The following is a 15,318-nucleotide window of genomic DNA, read 5'->3' as shown; positions in this document are numbered from 1 at the left end:
GGTCGGGGGGGCGGGGCCCGGGGCGGGGGCGCGCGGAGGCAGCCGCTGGGGTCCCGCGGGCGACCGTTTCCCCCTCAGCCGCTCCTCCTGAGGGCGTCGCGCCTGCCTCCCCCTCCCCACAGCGAGGGCCTGGGGGTGCCGGGGCTCCCGCCGTCCTCTCAGGTCACCCGCCCCGGGAGGGGAGAGGGAGGCCGTGAGTGGGGGGGGGAGCGCCTTCGTTGGGACTGTCTCCAGTGCGGGTCGCAGCCCCGCAGGCAAGGCCGCTCTGGTGAAGTGAGGTGACGCGGCCGTCGTCTGCCTTTGGGCCGGTTACTGCTGTGAGGTGTTGCTGTGGGGCCGGGAGCTGCTGCTGCTGCTGCTGTGTGCAGAGTGCCGTTTGCTCCCTAGGCAGCCCCAGCCCTGAAGGAAGCACCTTGCATCCGAGAAAAGTAAGTGCAGCTAGGGGATAAGGTATGCCTTTTGGGGAGGACAGGGTGGTCTTACCTTCTCCAAGAGGCCTACCTGTTGCTTGTTCTTCTCTCACGAGTATTGCCTTAGAGTTGGTAAAAGATGGGTCAAATCACCATCGTTTTCACAACTCGACTCTTGCTAAAAGTCCCAGAAGAAGCAAGCAAGCAATCATGTCAACTCTTTAACCTCAATTTACAGATGTAACATGTTTGCTAGGGTAACACATGAAGGGCTTTAAATTCTGTAAATTTTGACAGGTGAATTTTGTCCCTTCGCTTCAGGGAAAACCTAACACAGGGGATGTTTCCCTGTGTACCTCTCTTTCCAACCAAGGATGCATGTTCCCGGAGCCTCTGGATATACAGAAGAGTAGTGGCAGTATTAGCAACTTATGTATGCCAACAGTTTGACCTTAAGTTTTTTCTTGCTGCTGTGTTTAATTTTTATTTTTCTGAGAAAGGACTGCTTTTTAAGTAGTATTTTAAAACAGGGAGAAAATTATCCCTTTTTTTTTTTTTTAATCCATGTGTTTCTCTCAGTGGCTTTCTGTTGCTTTGCAACCCAAACTATGGACATTCCTTTCATGTATTGTTTTGGTAGAGATCAGGTGTTGGAACTTGTAGGTCACCATTCATGAAAGTAAATTTCAGTAAGGTCCTTTAGGTATAAAATAGGTGAAATGATGGCAGCCATATACTGAATTACATGTACTTGTCATAACAGGTGCACAGTTATTGGTCAGAAGTAGTTTGTTGTGGACAGAATGCAGATGCAGAAAACTGGCAAAGTTTTGGTGGAGACGTGTCATCCAGTAAAGAGTGACTGCTAAATAGAGAAATGCTAATGGCTGAAAAGCCACCAAGAAAAAACACTTGCTACATGACCCCACAAGGCCTCTTTGTGGTCTGCTATGAATTCCTTTCATATCTCTGTTATCTCTGGTTTTCATCACTGTTGGGTCAACTGATTTAAATCACTAAAATAGCAGAAAATTGATTACGAGAATGGTGGAAGAACTCTTCCAATTTAGTGAGTTGAATCAGCTTGTGGAAAAGGTTTGATGAGTGGCAGAGCCAGAGCAAAGGGTGGGGAACAGAACTGACCAGAGAGTGAGGAGAGAGGGAAGAGCAGAAGGAAGAAAGAGTTTGAATTTGGAAAGCAGTGGGATGGGCATGCCCTTTCAGTGACAGTTAACAGTTAGGTCGGCTCAGCTGCAAGTTAAGTTGCAGTTCTAAGAGAAAGGAAAAAAACGAACAAAAAACCCCAACAGATTCTATAATACGTTTCCTAACTGAAACAATTTCCAAGAGTCCAAACTTCAGCTACCTGCTTCAATCAAAAGGGATAATGTTGGTTTTAACACAATTTGACAAATAGATTGCTATTTATCTGGGTGTGTGGTCTTGAGATTTTTACAAAGCTTTACTAAAATGTGGAAAATCTCTAAAATTCAATTAATTAGCTTATAACACCTCACTCGCAAAGGCACTGAAAATAATGAGAGTTTTAAGCTACTTCATGTTGCTCATTATTTTAAATGATGCTCTATATCATATTATTTTAAATGATGTTCCATATTGTATTGTTTGCATGTGAACTATATTAAATTGAGGTATGTAAATGATATTCCCCTAGGACTTTTTTGAAACCAGAATGTGTATGACAGGGAGTAATATTTAAATATGAGAAAGTAGTAGAAAATAAAAGGCTACATGGAAGAATTATGGTAAGAGCATATTGCTTTGTGCTGAGTAGGGAACATATTGGTGTTGAGAAAAGACGGTGCAATTTTCCTGCTCTTCTGCTTTTATAGAGGCTAATGTTGCTAGCTGGAAAAAAAAAAAAATTCTGGTGATTGTAAATCTACCAAAGATTATTCGCAGTGAAAGAGAGACCACCTCTTTTCTTTCTCCCCTCCTTTTTCCCCTGACATCCATTCACTCTGGAGCCTTTTTAAGGTGGCTTTCACTGTCTCATCCTCTTGTAATGGAGGATTTTGCTGTGTGCCTTTGAAAGAGATGTGTACAATCAAAATTCTCTGAGGATTCACTTACCAGATTTTCAGACCTGACAGTTCTAATGATGGTTGTGTGGTATATTTGCTACCTTTACCAGAAGCAATGCCTCCCTCCTATTCTGCCTCCTGTCCATTTTATTTCTCTCTCGGGAGCTGCAGAGAAGGTGAAAATGGAAATGCTTGGTCATCATACTCTCAGATCAGGTTAAAAAAAAAAAATCAAGATGGAAACAAAAATGTTGAGAGAATCAAGTCTTCATCAACTATGCAGTATGCTGATACAGTTTCTCAATTGAATTATTCATAAAGTTAGCTGTGCAGCATGATAGCAAGCGGAAATTTAGGAAAAGCCTGTAATGAAGATGGAGCAACCGTAGGAAAGCGGGGAGGGGGGGAATCAATAAGATATTATTTCCTTTCCTCCACTGTAAAATAAGTTTCTGTCTGGCAAAATGATCTTGTGAATGTGTGGGAACAACCATTCCATCCAGCATTTTCCAAAAGATAACTGTGAAGAGGAACTAATGTTAATGATGCACGGCAAACATAAAAGCCTCATTTTCTCCTACCTCACCGAACCTGTAGCTATTTATCCAGGCACATAAGTTGTGAATATAAGGTTTTCCCCGACTATCAAATTGTAAGATTTAAACCATTCTGATCTGACAGTATCTTATACCCAGTCACTGTTACACTTGCAGAAGTAGGTGTGACTGTACAAGATATACAAAGATAATGAAGAATCAGGTCCATCAGCTGCGATGAGAAGTAACTTTGTTTCAGCTGTTGATTGTTAGCAACAGTTTTAACTTGAAAAACCATGTATTGTCAGTGACCAAATACTATAAAATTGGTTGCAAATTTAGAAGGCATTTTTTTCATAAGCCTATGAAAATGAATTGTTATAGTTCAATTACATTTAAAAGATCCATTTTGGGTTGTTAGAGAGATTTTGCCTTTCAGGCAAAACTGGCTTCTTAGCAATGTTGACCTTGTTGTTGAAACCAAAATCATAAAGGTCACAGTGCTCAATACATACTAGTAGTTCACTGGGCAGAAAGCATCTCTTTGAAAAGGCAGCAATGAAGAAGCAGAATACATAGAATTTCCAACAAGATGTTTTGTTGCCTTTGGCTGTAGTTTATTAAAAAGTACAAACCTAAACCTTAAAAAGAGAAAGACACATGTGATTTGCCATTATTTGTTGATCTGAATTTGTGTGCATTTAATATTCAGAAAGCATTCATGAAGGTGGTAATGATTTTTGAAAGTGCCTTTTTTGTAGTATTAACAGGTAGTCATGTGAAACTTAATCCTGAAAGTGAATTATTGATTATTGTCTTGTTTACAATGCTTAAGTTATTCTGTCAGGAAATGAAAAAATACTGTATGACTTAGCTGAATAGTTGACAATAGCACAAATTGCAAATGGATAACATCAACACAGAATTAATATTTCAATCTGTATGCTGAAATTTGTTAACATAAACTATATGGATAATACTTAGGAATAACAAACACATCTCAGGAGACTTAATGGGATGAATCCATAAGAAATATTAGACTATGACTAGTTTTGTGTATCACATTTCTGGTTTTCGCTTGACCAAGTATAAGTCTTGTTATCCATCCAATGATGTTTTTTGCTGGCTGGTAATATAAGCTCTGCAGGCCATCCAGCAATGTAGTGCTTACTTCTAAATTTATTTTCTACATACTGCACTGTAAATTTTCAAGAATGTGCAGGGCTAGCTAATTTTATGAAGCAGAGTACTATGGCCTGCTGCAAAGGAGACAAAGACTTTTTCATTTCACAGAGACAATGTTTTATTTCTTTAATCTAAATTTGTTACCATTCTGCAGCAGATGCAGCAGAGCACCTTAAACATATCTTTAAGTACACCCTTAAATTTGCTTGGAATCAATGGGATTTAAAATATGTTTTACACGTCTGGCTGATGATTAAAAATATACACTTGCTATGCATTTATAGAAGGTAACTATGCAGGATCTGATCAGCCAAGAGCTGCGTGCCCTGACTTTCCATCGGGAGACCAGGTATATTCCCTCTCAAGGCACATTCAGCTCTTTCAGGGCTACACGATATAAGTATGATTGTTCCTTTGGCCTGAGCAGCATCATTTCTTCAGAGAGAGATATGTCTTAGTTACTTTTTTTTTAATGCAATACTGGTTATTCAGCAAAAATGTACACAAATGAATAATTTCTCCGATGACTGTAGAGACAGTCAGCAGCAGGCATTTCCTTGTGCATTATTTACAATTCTGCTCCTTTAGTCAGTTCTTTACCTCAGGGAGCTGAGTGACTGCTTCTTGAGTAGCTGGTTTGCTTTATACTAGCTTTTTGGTTGTCAGATGGCATGGCTACTTGGACAGGTTACCATAAAAAAAGGAAGGATATGTGTTTGTAGTGTGGTGGCTATTTCATGGATGTTGTCTGAAGGTATCTGTGAAGAAATTTGTAGTTGCTCTGTCTCCAGTAGGAATAAGGTAAGATATCTTCCATTTACTGCAAAATAAGAGTGTTCTTAGAGACAATTACTGCAGAGTAGCTAAAAAAGTGTAAACCTGTACTCAGGCTACCTTGCAATAATTTATGTAAATGTGCTCTTCTAAGCAGGGGTTGCCAAACTGTCACCTAACTGCTCTGTTGTATGGTCTGAGAATCTCTTATCTACAGGACTTGGTTTCTAATTGGTTGTTTCCCTCTGGCCCAGTCCTTGGGTGATATTTCCAGAAGTATTTATAAAAACCCTAAAAGGGGCTACTGTTTCAAAATTCGGAGTCCTCCTTTGAAGACACTGAGTATTTTTAGCTGCCACCTAAGTAAGCATTCTAGGGTGCTTAGCTTGGAAAGAAATAGTCTAGTTATGTGAGTATTGTATTAAATATATTGGGTTTAGGTTTTCATCATCTGAGTGCCTTAATGATCTTGAGCCCTACTCCCATTTTATCCTGCCTCTGCACCGGAGAGATTACTTGTTTTGTTAGAAGTTTTGTTACAGGTTTTGTTACTTGCCAAAAGACATCTCTATTTTTAGTCTGCTATCTGTTAAAAAGCAAAAACTGTGGAATTTGTGTTATTTATTTACACAAACCACTGTCATTCCTTCCATTTTTCCCTTTAAAAGTCTAGTCACTGAAGATCTACAGAGTTCAGAAATAAATATATATATATATATACACTTCCTTAAACTACTGGGTTAGAAATTGCTATTTTAACTAAGTGATATGTTGTTTCATATGTTGGAGGAAGATATTCTTTTCCATATTTTTATATCTGTGAATTGTGAATAATATCTCTGATAAGGATGATGTCCTTTTCAATAAAACTGCCTGTTAAAATCATCCTCATCCTCAGAACTGCATAAATGGATGACTTTGGTTAGTATAATCAAGTTATGAATGTAAGAATAACCTGTACTCTACTCTCTGTGAATTGATAGTAAAATGTAGCCCGAATAGAAAATAAACAAAAATTGGCAATATGAAGAATTGCCTTAGGATAGTTGGTTTTTTAAAAAAAGTTATCGGTAGGATAAGAAGGGAGATACTGGCAGTAAGAGTTCTCACTTGAAAGCAAACCTTAAAGAAATAATATGTCCAGTAAACAGAATTATAAAGGTTCTTTAGAGTGGAAGGAGGTCTGGTTGTTTTGGGGGGTTTTGGCTTTTATTTAAGTCCTGAAGAAATCTATCCTTATGTTGTATTAAGAGATGTTATGCGCAAAAACAATTAGCAGAACTGCATCCAGACTGCCAAGAAGATGTATTGTCCAGACACATTTTTAACATATAAGACAACATCTAAAAAGTAAGGGACAGGGGGTGGAATCAAGTTATGAGTGGAGAAAATCAGATCTCAGCACCAGGCATTTGTAGCTGTCCTTGAGATAAATGGGGTAATGGGACAGGGCCATGTGATGGCCCTTTGCCTGACTGGCTAAAAATAAACACTGTACACACTTCATATGCTTCTCTCCGTTTAATGTGTGGGAGGACAGAAAAATCTACACAGGAACAGATGCTCTGCTCTTGTCCCTTTCACAGCACCCTCCCAGGTTCTTGTCCCTGCCCTTCACTCAGTGAAGCTACGCTCAAGTGAAAGGCCTCTGTTTAATTCTTAATCCCTATATAGTGGGAGCAGGTCTATGGATGTAGCTGAGGATTAACTGGTCTTTTAAAATAATGTTAATTTTATCTGCATTTAAAAGTATGTGATTCAGGCTTTTATATAAAAATAAAATAATTAAAAAAACCCCAGAATATTTTATAGATTTATTTATTCACAATAAAGGAATAAATCTTGCACCTCGTGGCTAATAATAACAATTTCTCATTACTTTGGTAAGAATCTTCCTAGTGTAAAGAAAAAGGACCAAATCTTACTTCAGGGAAGTACTGTGCTATGAAACTGATTCACTGCAAGAATACCTGAGTAAGTAGAAGTATCAAAGAAAAAGGAAAGATTCTTGTTTTATTCAACATGGCATATTTTATAAGAAATTCAGATTTTTTTGTCAAAAAAGTGTTTATTGATAGTTGTCCAGCATTCTGTTTCTCAGTGGGGGTTGCTGGGTTTGATTGAAATTTTTTCTCCAAATTCTTTGCAAACTCCCAATTTGGCATCTGTCTTTGAGGTGATGGTTTATGGAGGAAACTTGCTCACCCTTGACTGTAGCAATAGAGTAGAAGTATTTTAGCTAGGTACTCTGAAGACTTTGAAATGAGTATTGATGTTAATGCAATGTTCCGTGTTTTGGAAGAAGATTAACAGTGGCACTTCAGTTCAAGAATTTGTCTGGTTCATATCACATTACATTCAGATTGCATCTGAAATCTCTGATTGCTTTGTTTTGCCTTTGGACAGACGTTCAAAATGCTAGTCAGGAACATTAAGGGTTTGTTGCATAGGTATAGGGATTCAGTGGTGGTGAGGTACATTGCGGGGCTGATTCTTCTCTTGACTTGAACTAAATCAAGTGAAACCTTGCTTAAGCCAGAGCTATTGCAGCAACACAAAATGAGCGTGGAAAGGATAGTCAAGCACAGAGACTTTCTGCAGGCTGTTTCCTCTTACTTATTCATTGCTTCAACATGTCAGGAACACAGAAACCAGGTGCAGTGCCAATAGGACATCTACCATGATGGCGGAAGGGAAACGAGGAAGTACCACTGCCCTGCTTCCTCTACTAAGCAAATACAGCTCACTCTCTAATTACATAGTCTGATTTCAGATATGTTTTATAGATTTCCAAAATATATGTTAAAGCCTGCAAGTTGTAACCATTATCAATTACTTTAAAATAAACATTTTGTGGTTTCATGTTGTGGTAAATACATATAGTCTGCATATTCGACTTTAGTAATATTTTGCCTTGCTTTCATAAGAAAAAATATGTATATACAGCTATTATTGTTATGTTGTTATATTCAATAACTAAATTTAAATTTGTGCAGAAGGCCACACATTTTAAAAATTGAGATTTTTTAAAAATGTTTTTCAGTATGTCCTTTCTCCTAATCCACTGTGTCTTTCACAGCCCTTTTCCTCTCACCATTTCTAATTCATCTATAAAACATGAATGCCCCTCACCCTCTCATCCACCAAGTCACTCTGGGCCATTAGGGTCCTGGAGCTTCTCATGTTTTCTTTGCTTTGTGATAAAGCTCTTCCTACATCCCTGTGTTTTGGAGCCCTTTTCTGCCTTCGAATCCTTTTTTATGATTTATGTTGATCTTTGTGCCAGTGTTTGTTTCATGCTTGTGCCAGGATAGAGTCCACTGTCCAAGCAATTGCTCTCATTCCCACTCGTAGACCCCTGCCCTTCCTCAGTTCAAAAGAAGTGCTAACTAATATGACAGTGAAGCATTCAGTCAGATAAGTGGTAGACTTCCTGAAACTGCATTCTCTGTGCAGTGTCTGCGAGTAAGACTGACTCGCAGTAACAAATCTGCAGTGTGGAACAGAGCCAGGGAAACCATGAAGAATGAAAGATGTCCAGGCTAGCTAAGCAAATCGGCTTGTATAGGGGAAAGATTGGAATATGTGAGAAATTAAGATAGACTGTTCTTAAAAAAGCAAAAAAAGGTGCAGAACCATTGTCAAGTGTTCTGTCAATCTTAATTTCTTACTGATTTAACTGCATTTTTTCCCTTGTTGGGCTTCTCTTAGGAACCTGGTGATGATACCAGTTATCTGCCACTACTATATTAAGGAGATGTTTCTTCCAAAATGATAAGAATTGATGTCATGCTCATAATAGAGTTGTCACTAAACTTTAGAGTCATTGTGGTGACTCATAAGGCTAAGCATTCCAGCAAAGCTGTCGGTGCAAACTCTGAAAATCTTTTCAGTTTGCATGTCAAAGATTATTATAGACTTTGATATGTATGGAAGAAATTAGAGTCTGTTCCAGAAAGGCAAATCAGTACAGAGTCAGTGAGGAGGAAGAGTATGGTGATCCATGGGATTAGAAGTGTACAGTGTGAGATTAGAAGCCTAATTACACTACACAGTGAAGTATGGTATAGAAATAATTGATCTAACCACCACTAAACTATTTCTGGAAGCGAATCAGTACAACCACATTAGTTTGGCATCGAATACATGGTCAGGAAGACTGGCTGTCTTGGTGACACGGCACATTGGCTTGAAAAGAATGTGCTAACATTTCTATACAGCTCTTAGAATCAGGGGCATGCGGGTAAAGAGTGTCCGCACTGTGCTGCACTGACTGGCATGGTGTCCCACTTGGTTTGAACCTCTTCACATTGCATACCATGTTGTAAGATAGATGTGCTGTAAAAGAGCTTGACTTGATTAGCTAGGCAAAATGAGTATTAACAGAAGATACAATTTCTTTCTTTGAATATACCACCAGAGAGGTAAAGCTCTGTTTAAGTAGAAGAGCATAAGTCATTGACTGACTAGGAATATGTTGAGTCTAAAAATCAAAAAGAATTTTCTGCCAGGGCAGAGGCACTTTGGGGCTGCCAGCTGATCAAGTAGTTATAAAACAGGATTTGGTCAGTTTCTGAAAGGGATTAAGTGTTACAACTGCAAGTGTAAGAGTTGCCTTCTAGTCCTATGCTCCTGTGTCTCACAATTCTGTTCAAGTGGCAGAGTCAACAAAAAAATTCCACTATTGAATAATCTGGGAAGAGCAGGGTCCTAATTATAACTGTGTGGAGTAATAATCTGCTCTTATCTTTGTACATATATTTCAACTATTGTGTATATATATATATATTTCAGTTAACAGAGTTGAGGGGTGAAAGGAGTGGGTTCTCTGGTAGTCAGAGTATATAACCTTAAAAACATTTAGGTAATTAGGCTTCTTCAGTTGTATGGTTAATGAAACAATTTTGTTTAATCCTGATTCTTTTTAAATAACAGTGATAGAACCAGGCAGGTCCTGGTCAAATTTCTTGTAAAAATATGCAATATTTTACATCGTGATTTCAGTCATTCTAGTCATGAGGACTTGAGAACTGCTGAATTCAGCCAGATGAGAAGTCCACCTAACCTAGTATCCTGTCTTAGTAAGAAGATACTTATGGAAAAACTATACGGAGGCAGTCATGCTTACTGTGATTTTTCCATCATGCTCTTCTACCCTTCAGTGGCTAAGAGACTCTTTTGTTTAATAGTTACTGCTGACCTACTGAATAGAACTGCTGAATTCATGAAGTCATGATTTTTTTGATCCATGTATAGTTTGGGCCTTGCAATATCTAAAGAAAATGAGTTTAGTTTATTATTACCAAAAAATGTGCATGCCTTCCAATATTTATATTATGAATACTAGTGAATAACTGTTCCCAGCTCACCTTTTTCATAAAATTAATGACTTAAACACCCCTACGATATCCTTCTTCAGATATTTTTTTAATTCTACCATAACCTTTTTGATAATGGAATGACTGCATATAGTATTCATAATATCTGTGGCATGAAAGTATACAGGGCAGACTTTTTGTGTTTGTTCTCTGTTAATTTTTAAATAATTCCTAAGTTTCTGTTTGCTTCTTTAAGCACCAGATGTTTTCAGCTTTCCTGGTGATACTGACTAACACCCCATGTACATATGTATTTTCCCTTCCTCTCTTGATGTGCATTACACTTACTGACATCGAATAGCCTCTGGCATTTTGTCACCCATTCAGTATTGAACCATCCTCTGAAGCTTTTCATAGCCAGCTTTAGATTTCCTCAGCCTAATAGTTTTGTGTCATCTGATTTTTTTTCTTTGTCTTATTATTATGTGTGTACATTTCCACATCATTTTTGAATATATTGAAGGGCCCAGATCTCTCAGTTGAGCCTATGTCAGTGAATCCTGATACTTTCTCAGTGTGAATATTTCTTTATGAAGCAAAGAATACAAGCAGTACAAAATCTGACCTATAAAAATCAGTCATCCTTTTTCTTCTTTTTCCTAAAATGAATTTTTACCACTTTAGTTCCATTATTTATTTATTGCATAAGTAGATGCATTTTTAATTCATTTTCACCATGTAGTTCTGCTTTTCAAAGAATCTGTAGGATAATGGGAAAACAAGACAACAGAAATTCACTGCTATTTGATGATTTAATTATCACACGTTGAGTTTAATGGCTCTAATTAACATTTTTATTTCATCAGAGTATGGGATTCTGGCACATACCGACAATTGAGAGTGATTGTCAGGAAAAAGTATATAAAAGAAACTGTTCTTTTTATTTTTTGAATGTTAGCATGTAAAGGTTGTCTTTGTCTGTCTACAATCTTCTATTGGTTTAATCCAGTATGCTTACTTATTAAGCTATGAATACCTGCAAATCCTTTAAAGGATTAGCTGTATCTGCCTGCTAAGCTTTCCAAGGCAGTTAAAAATAACTGCAGGCTGATTCTACTGACACACTAAAAATTGGACCTACTCTACATTTTATGTTGTATTTGCTGCTGCTCTGACAGATGTAATACAGTCTGGAGGTACTTAAGCCTTCTATGAAGATTCAGGTTGACCAAGTGCTCTTGAAACCCCCATTATAACTGGCAGCTGTTTTCCCTTACAGCCCATAGAGAATCAGCATTTACTTTGTCTCATGAAAAATGCCAGTGACCAAGGACATATAAAGTGCAAGAAGAAATTCAGCTTAATACCAATGCATGAAATAAAGGTATCCTTCTCTGTAGAAAAGGCCATGACTTACACAAGGTGGTCTGACCAGCTCCTGCAGTGCAGTCCTTCATGTATGGTATGGCTTTTGCGAGCTGCAGTCATTGACTTCAGAAAATGTGGATATTTTCCACATTTACAGAATTATTGTTATATTCTAATACAGTATGAGTGTGTATGCTGGATGCTGCTAGATATTAGGAAGGGAGACAAACAGATGAGATTCACTATAGTGGAAGCCTTATAGGAATGCACAGTTTCTTTTGGTGCTCCAGATAATGCATGAGAAATTGTGTACTGACTACCTCTATGCTCTGTTATTCCTGCTGGCTATCAGGAAAGAAGAGTTGGCCCCCACCTTTCTTGGTCAAAGAAGTTAAATTGTGGAATATATAAAATGGAAACTTTGAGACAAACCTTTTCACTTTTCATTGTCTTTTGCCAGATATTTTCTTTCTAAAGTCTTGTACTGGTACAACAGAAACTCCAGGTTGCAAAAGGGTGTCATACATGCTTGTATTTTCTTGTTGGCAATGGACAGAATACCTGATGTGGATCCTTCTTTGCTACAGTGATTCCTACCTTCCCTAACAGATTCTTTAGGTTTCTGCAAAAAAGCAGAACTTAGAGTGTACATAACAGCTGAAATTGGTTCTAGCAGTTTTAAGAGCTGAAGGAACATAACATGGCATAAAGCTACTTTGCTCCCAAGTGATAGGCCTCAGGCTAAATAATACTTAGGTGGGTGCATGAATCCTGCATTTGTTCTGAGATGATGAAGGAGGAATATTGAAAACCAAATGCAGTGAGATGTAGATACTCACAGGGGGTAACGCTGTCGGCATTCCTTATAAGGAACTCCTGGCTGTAAAGCAGTATGTACTTGGGTCATGGCTTGCCAGCCACCTGGTCAGTGTAAAGCATTGACACAAGTGCAGAAGGAAAATTGGATTCATCAGCATGGATTCAACCTTCAGTCCCAAAATAATGTTTTACAAAGAAAGGCTGCTAAACTTCTTTAGAGTTTAGCTACTCCAAGAGCTAAGTAGTTGTTACTTAATTACTTAATTATTATACTGTTTGGCAATGGAAGGGCTGTAGATTTTTCTGGTCTTCTAAATACATAAGCAAACTCTGCACAATCCAAGCTGAAGGTTCTAGCTTGGATACAATAAGCAATGTAACTCCATTAACATAAATACGTGCTACTTGATGACTAAAATACTTTTGGAGATTGATTAAAGTTTGTGCTGTGGCAATTTCATACTGAGCTAAATCAGGAGATCACATTATCCTTTTTACTAGTTCTAGCTAAGGGAAGCCAACAAAAACTTGGGAGAGTGATAATGTTTTAAACCATTTTTATAGTCAATGTCTGCCCATGCCTACCTGAGGAAGTGCCATGGTTAAGCAGACACATTGCTAGTGATATTTCAGCAATGTCTCTCAGAACTGGTTGCAGAATTTCTACAATGCACTGTATGGCACTGTGCAGGCAATCGATGACATGACTTACCAGGTAGATTATATGATTCTACTTACTTCAGTGCTAATTTTTCTAATTGGGCATATATTGCTTAATGTGTGTTTTTATCTGAACTTGATGAAAAACTGTCAGGTTAAATTTTACTCAGTGTGTATTTTGGAGGGAGGAAATGGACTTTTACAAAATGCACTTTCTAATATAAACTATCCAGTACTTTGGTATGAACAGAAGCAAGCATTCTTATGTTTTAAATAAGAAATCTTGTGGAACCCAAGCTTATCAGATTTTTTCCAGAAACTTGCTGGTTCCCTGCCAGTTCATCAACCCATCCACTTGGGAGGTTGCCCAGCCTTCCAAAAGCTGCAGCTGCCTCTGCATCAAGGATGGCAGCACTTCCAGGGCTGCAGGCTCCAGAGCGGGTGGCCAGATGGACTTCCTCTGAGGTACCACCCAAAGGGACTCCATCATCATGGGGTGATGTGCTGCGCAGACAGCCTCCCAGCAGGCTGGGAGGTAGGATAAGAAACTTTCAGGTCTGGTGATGTTTTATCTTGTGCCAGCTTTTAGTAGTTTTCTAAGAAATTGTTTTGTAAGTGGACATCCTATTCCTGTCACTAAGGTAGACCTTGTATCTGAAAAGATGGATGTGTGCATTTAACACATTACTTTGTAGCAGTCCTGCTTCCAAGGTTCAGGTAGAAATGACACAAAATACAACAGCGTGTCTAGAGGAATGTTGCTTTTTAAGCTGAAATTTGGCTTCTGACAGAGGTTAGGTTTTGTTGTGGTTTTGGGTTTTCTTTTTATCTTAACAGACATTCTTGTTTCTCCTACAAATATCCAATCTTATTTTAGATTCAACCAGACCTCAGCAATATCTTGTGGACTAACATGCAATTTTTTACTCAGATATTCATGGTAGTTAATACACCCTTCGTATTAATGATGTATTGTGGAAGGACTGTAATAATAAGTAGAAGCTGATAAGCTTTGTGTTGATGTGTAAATTGTTGTTGACCTTAACAGTTTTTCTCCTATCTTTTTAGTGCTGAGAACAGTACAATTTAATAGCACAGAGCAATGCTAGGGAAGCTTTGGAGATTGTAACTCTTCATGTTTGTATAAAAGTAAGTGCTAACCATTACTCAAACAGGTTAATAAAATAAAAGCATACAAAGCAATTCTGCTTTCTTTTTCTGATTATTCTTTAATAGTTCACTGCATTTTAAATAGCTTGTTAGAAAACTTACCTTTCCTAACAGACCTCTGCTCCAAAAATAAATCAATTCCACAGTAGTAGGCATGGTTGGAGAAGAACAACTTTTTCTGCTCCAGCCATTGCTTGTAGATTGCTACTATGTGCCATATAAGTAAACAAATCTCTATTTTAGTGAAGTTAAATGATATTAAAAGAGACATGTTAATGTAATGAAGCAACTGTCATACACCAAATATTTTATAGACTGTTGCCTGGAGATGATAATTTTTTACTAATTACCCTCAAGGAAATTTAATGAAGAATTTTTAATTAACAAAATACACTAGAGCATAAGATAATTAATGCTTCTTATCATTAATTTGTCAAACAGAAACAATGATACTATAAAGATGACATTCTGATAGATTTTCTCCAGCTTTGTAACTTTTTCAGCAAGTTTACTTAGTAACTTTACTTCATACCTTGACCCACTAAAGTTGGTAAGTCCATTCCTGAAGTTCCTAGTCAAGTAGAATAATAGTTTCAGAATCTAGGTGGATAATCTTTTTGCTTACACAGTGTTATCTAGCAGTGCAAGAACTGAAGAACCAAACATTGCCTTCTTTGACTGGACCAATGGCTCATCAAAATCAGTGTGAAGGATGGAAGCACTATAACTAAAAAAATAAAATAAATACTCCTTTCCTGTTTCTCAGCTAATACAACATATATTGTATCCCCAAGGGTGGAGAAGGTTGGCCTTGTTGTGCATTTAGCAGATGCTTCCAATGAGCTGTCCAAAATGAAACCAAGCTCAATTGATTAGCCTCTGTGCTACTCCAGTTCTATGTGTATTGAAAGCATTGGAGCTGTGCTAATAATGAAATTAGAGTGAAATAGAGATAAATCATACACACTGTTTCTTGTTGAAATGATGACAAGTAGTTTCTCTTTGATTTTATTATTCTTTTGCACCAGTCAAT

General features: G+C 37.9%; 1 long non-coding RNA gene across 1 annotated transcript; it reads left to right on the top strand.

Annotated features, from left to right (window-relative positions):
* The first annotated feature begins 192 nt into the window (after positions 1–192).
* Positions 193–14,318, top strand: LOC128146205 (uncharacterized). The gene is made up of 2 exons (XR_008236709.1): positions 193–428; positions 11,548–14,318. It is a non-coding gene; the product is annotated as an uncharacterized LOC128146205 (long non-coding RNA).
* The last annotated feature ends 1,000 nt before the right edge of the window (positions 14,319–15,318 follow it).

Source organism: Harpia harpyja, chromosome 1, assembly GCF_026419915.1.
Source record: "Harpia harpyja isolate bHarHar1 chromosome 1, bHarHar1 primary haplotype, whole genome shotgun sequence".
NCBI classification, from domain to species: domain Eukaryota; kingdom Metazoa; phylum Chordata; class Aves; order Accipitriformes; family Accipitridae; genus Harpia; species Harpia harpyja.
Note: the sequence above shows the minus strand (reverse complement) of the source record. Positions and strands in the feature narration are given on the sequence as shown.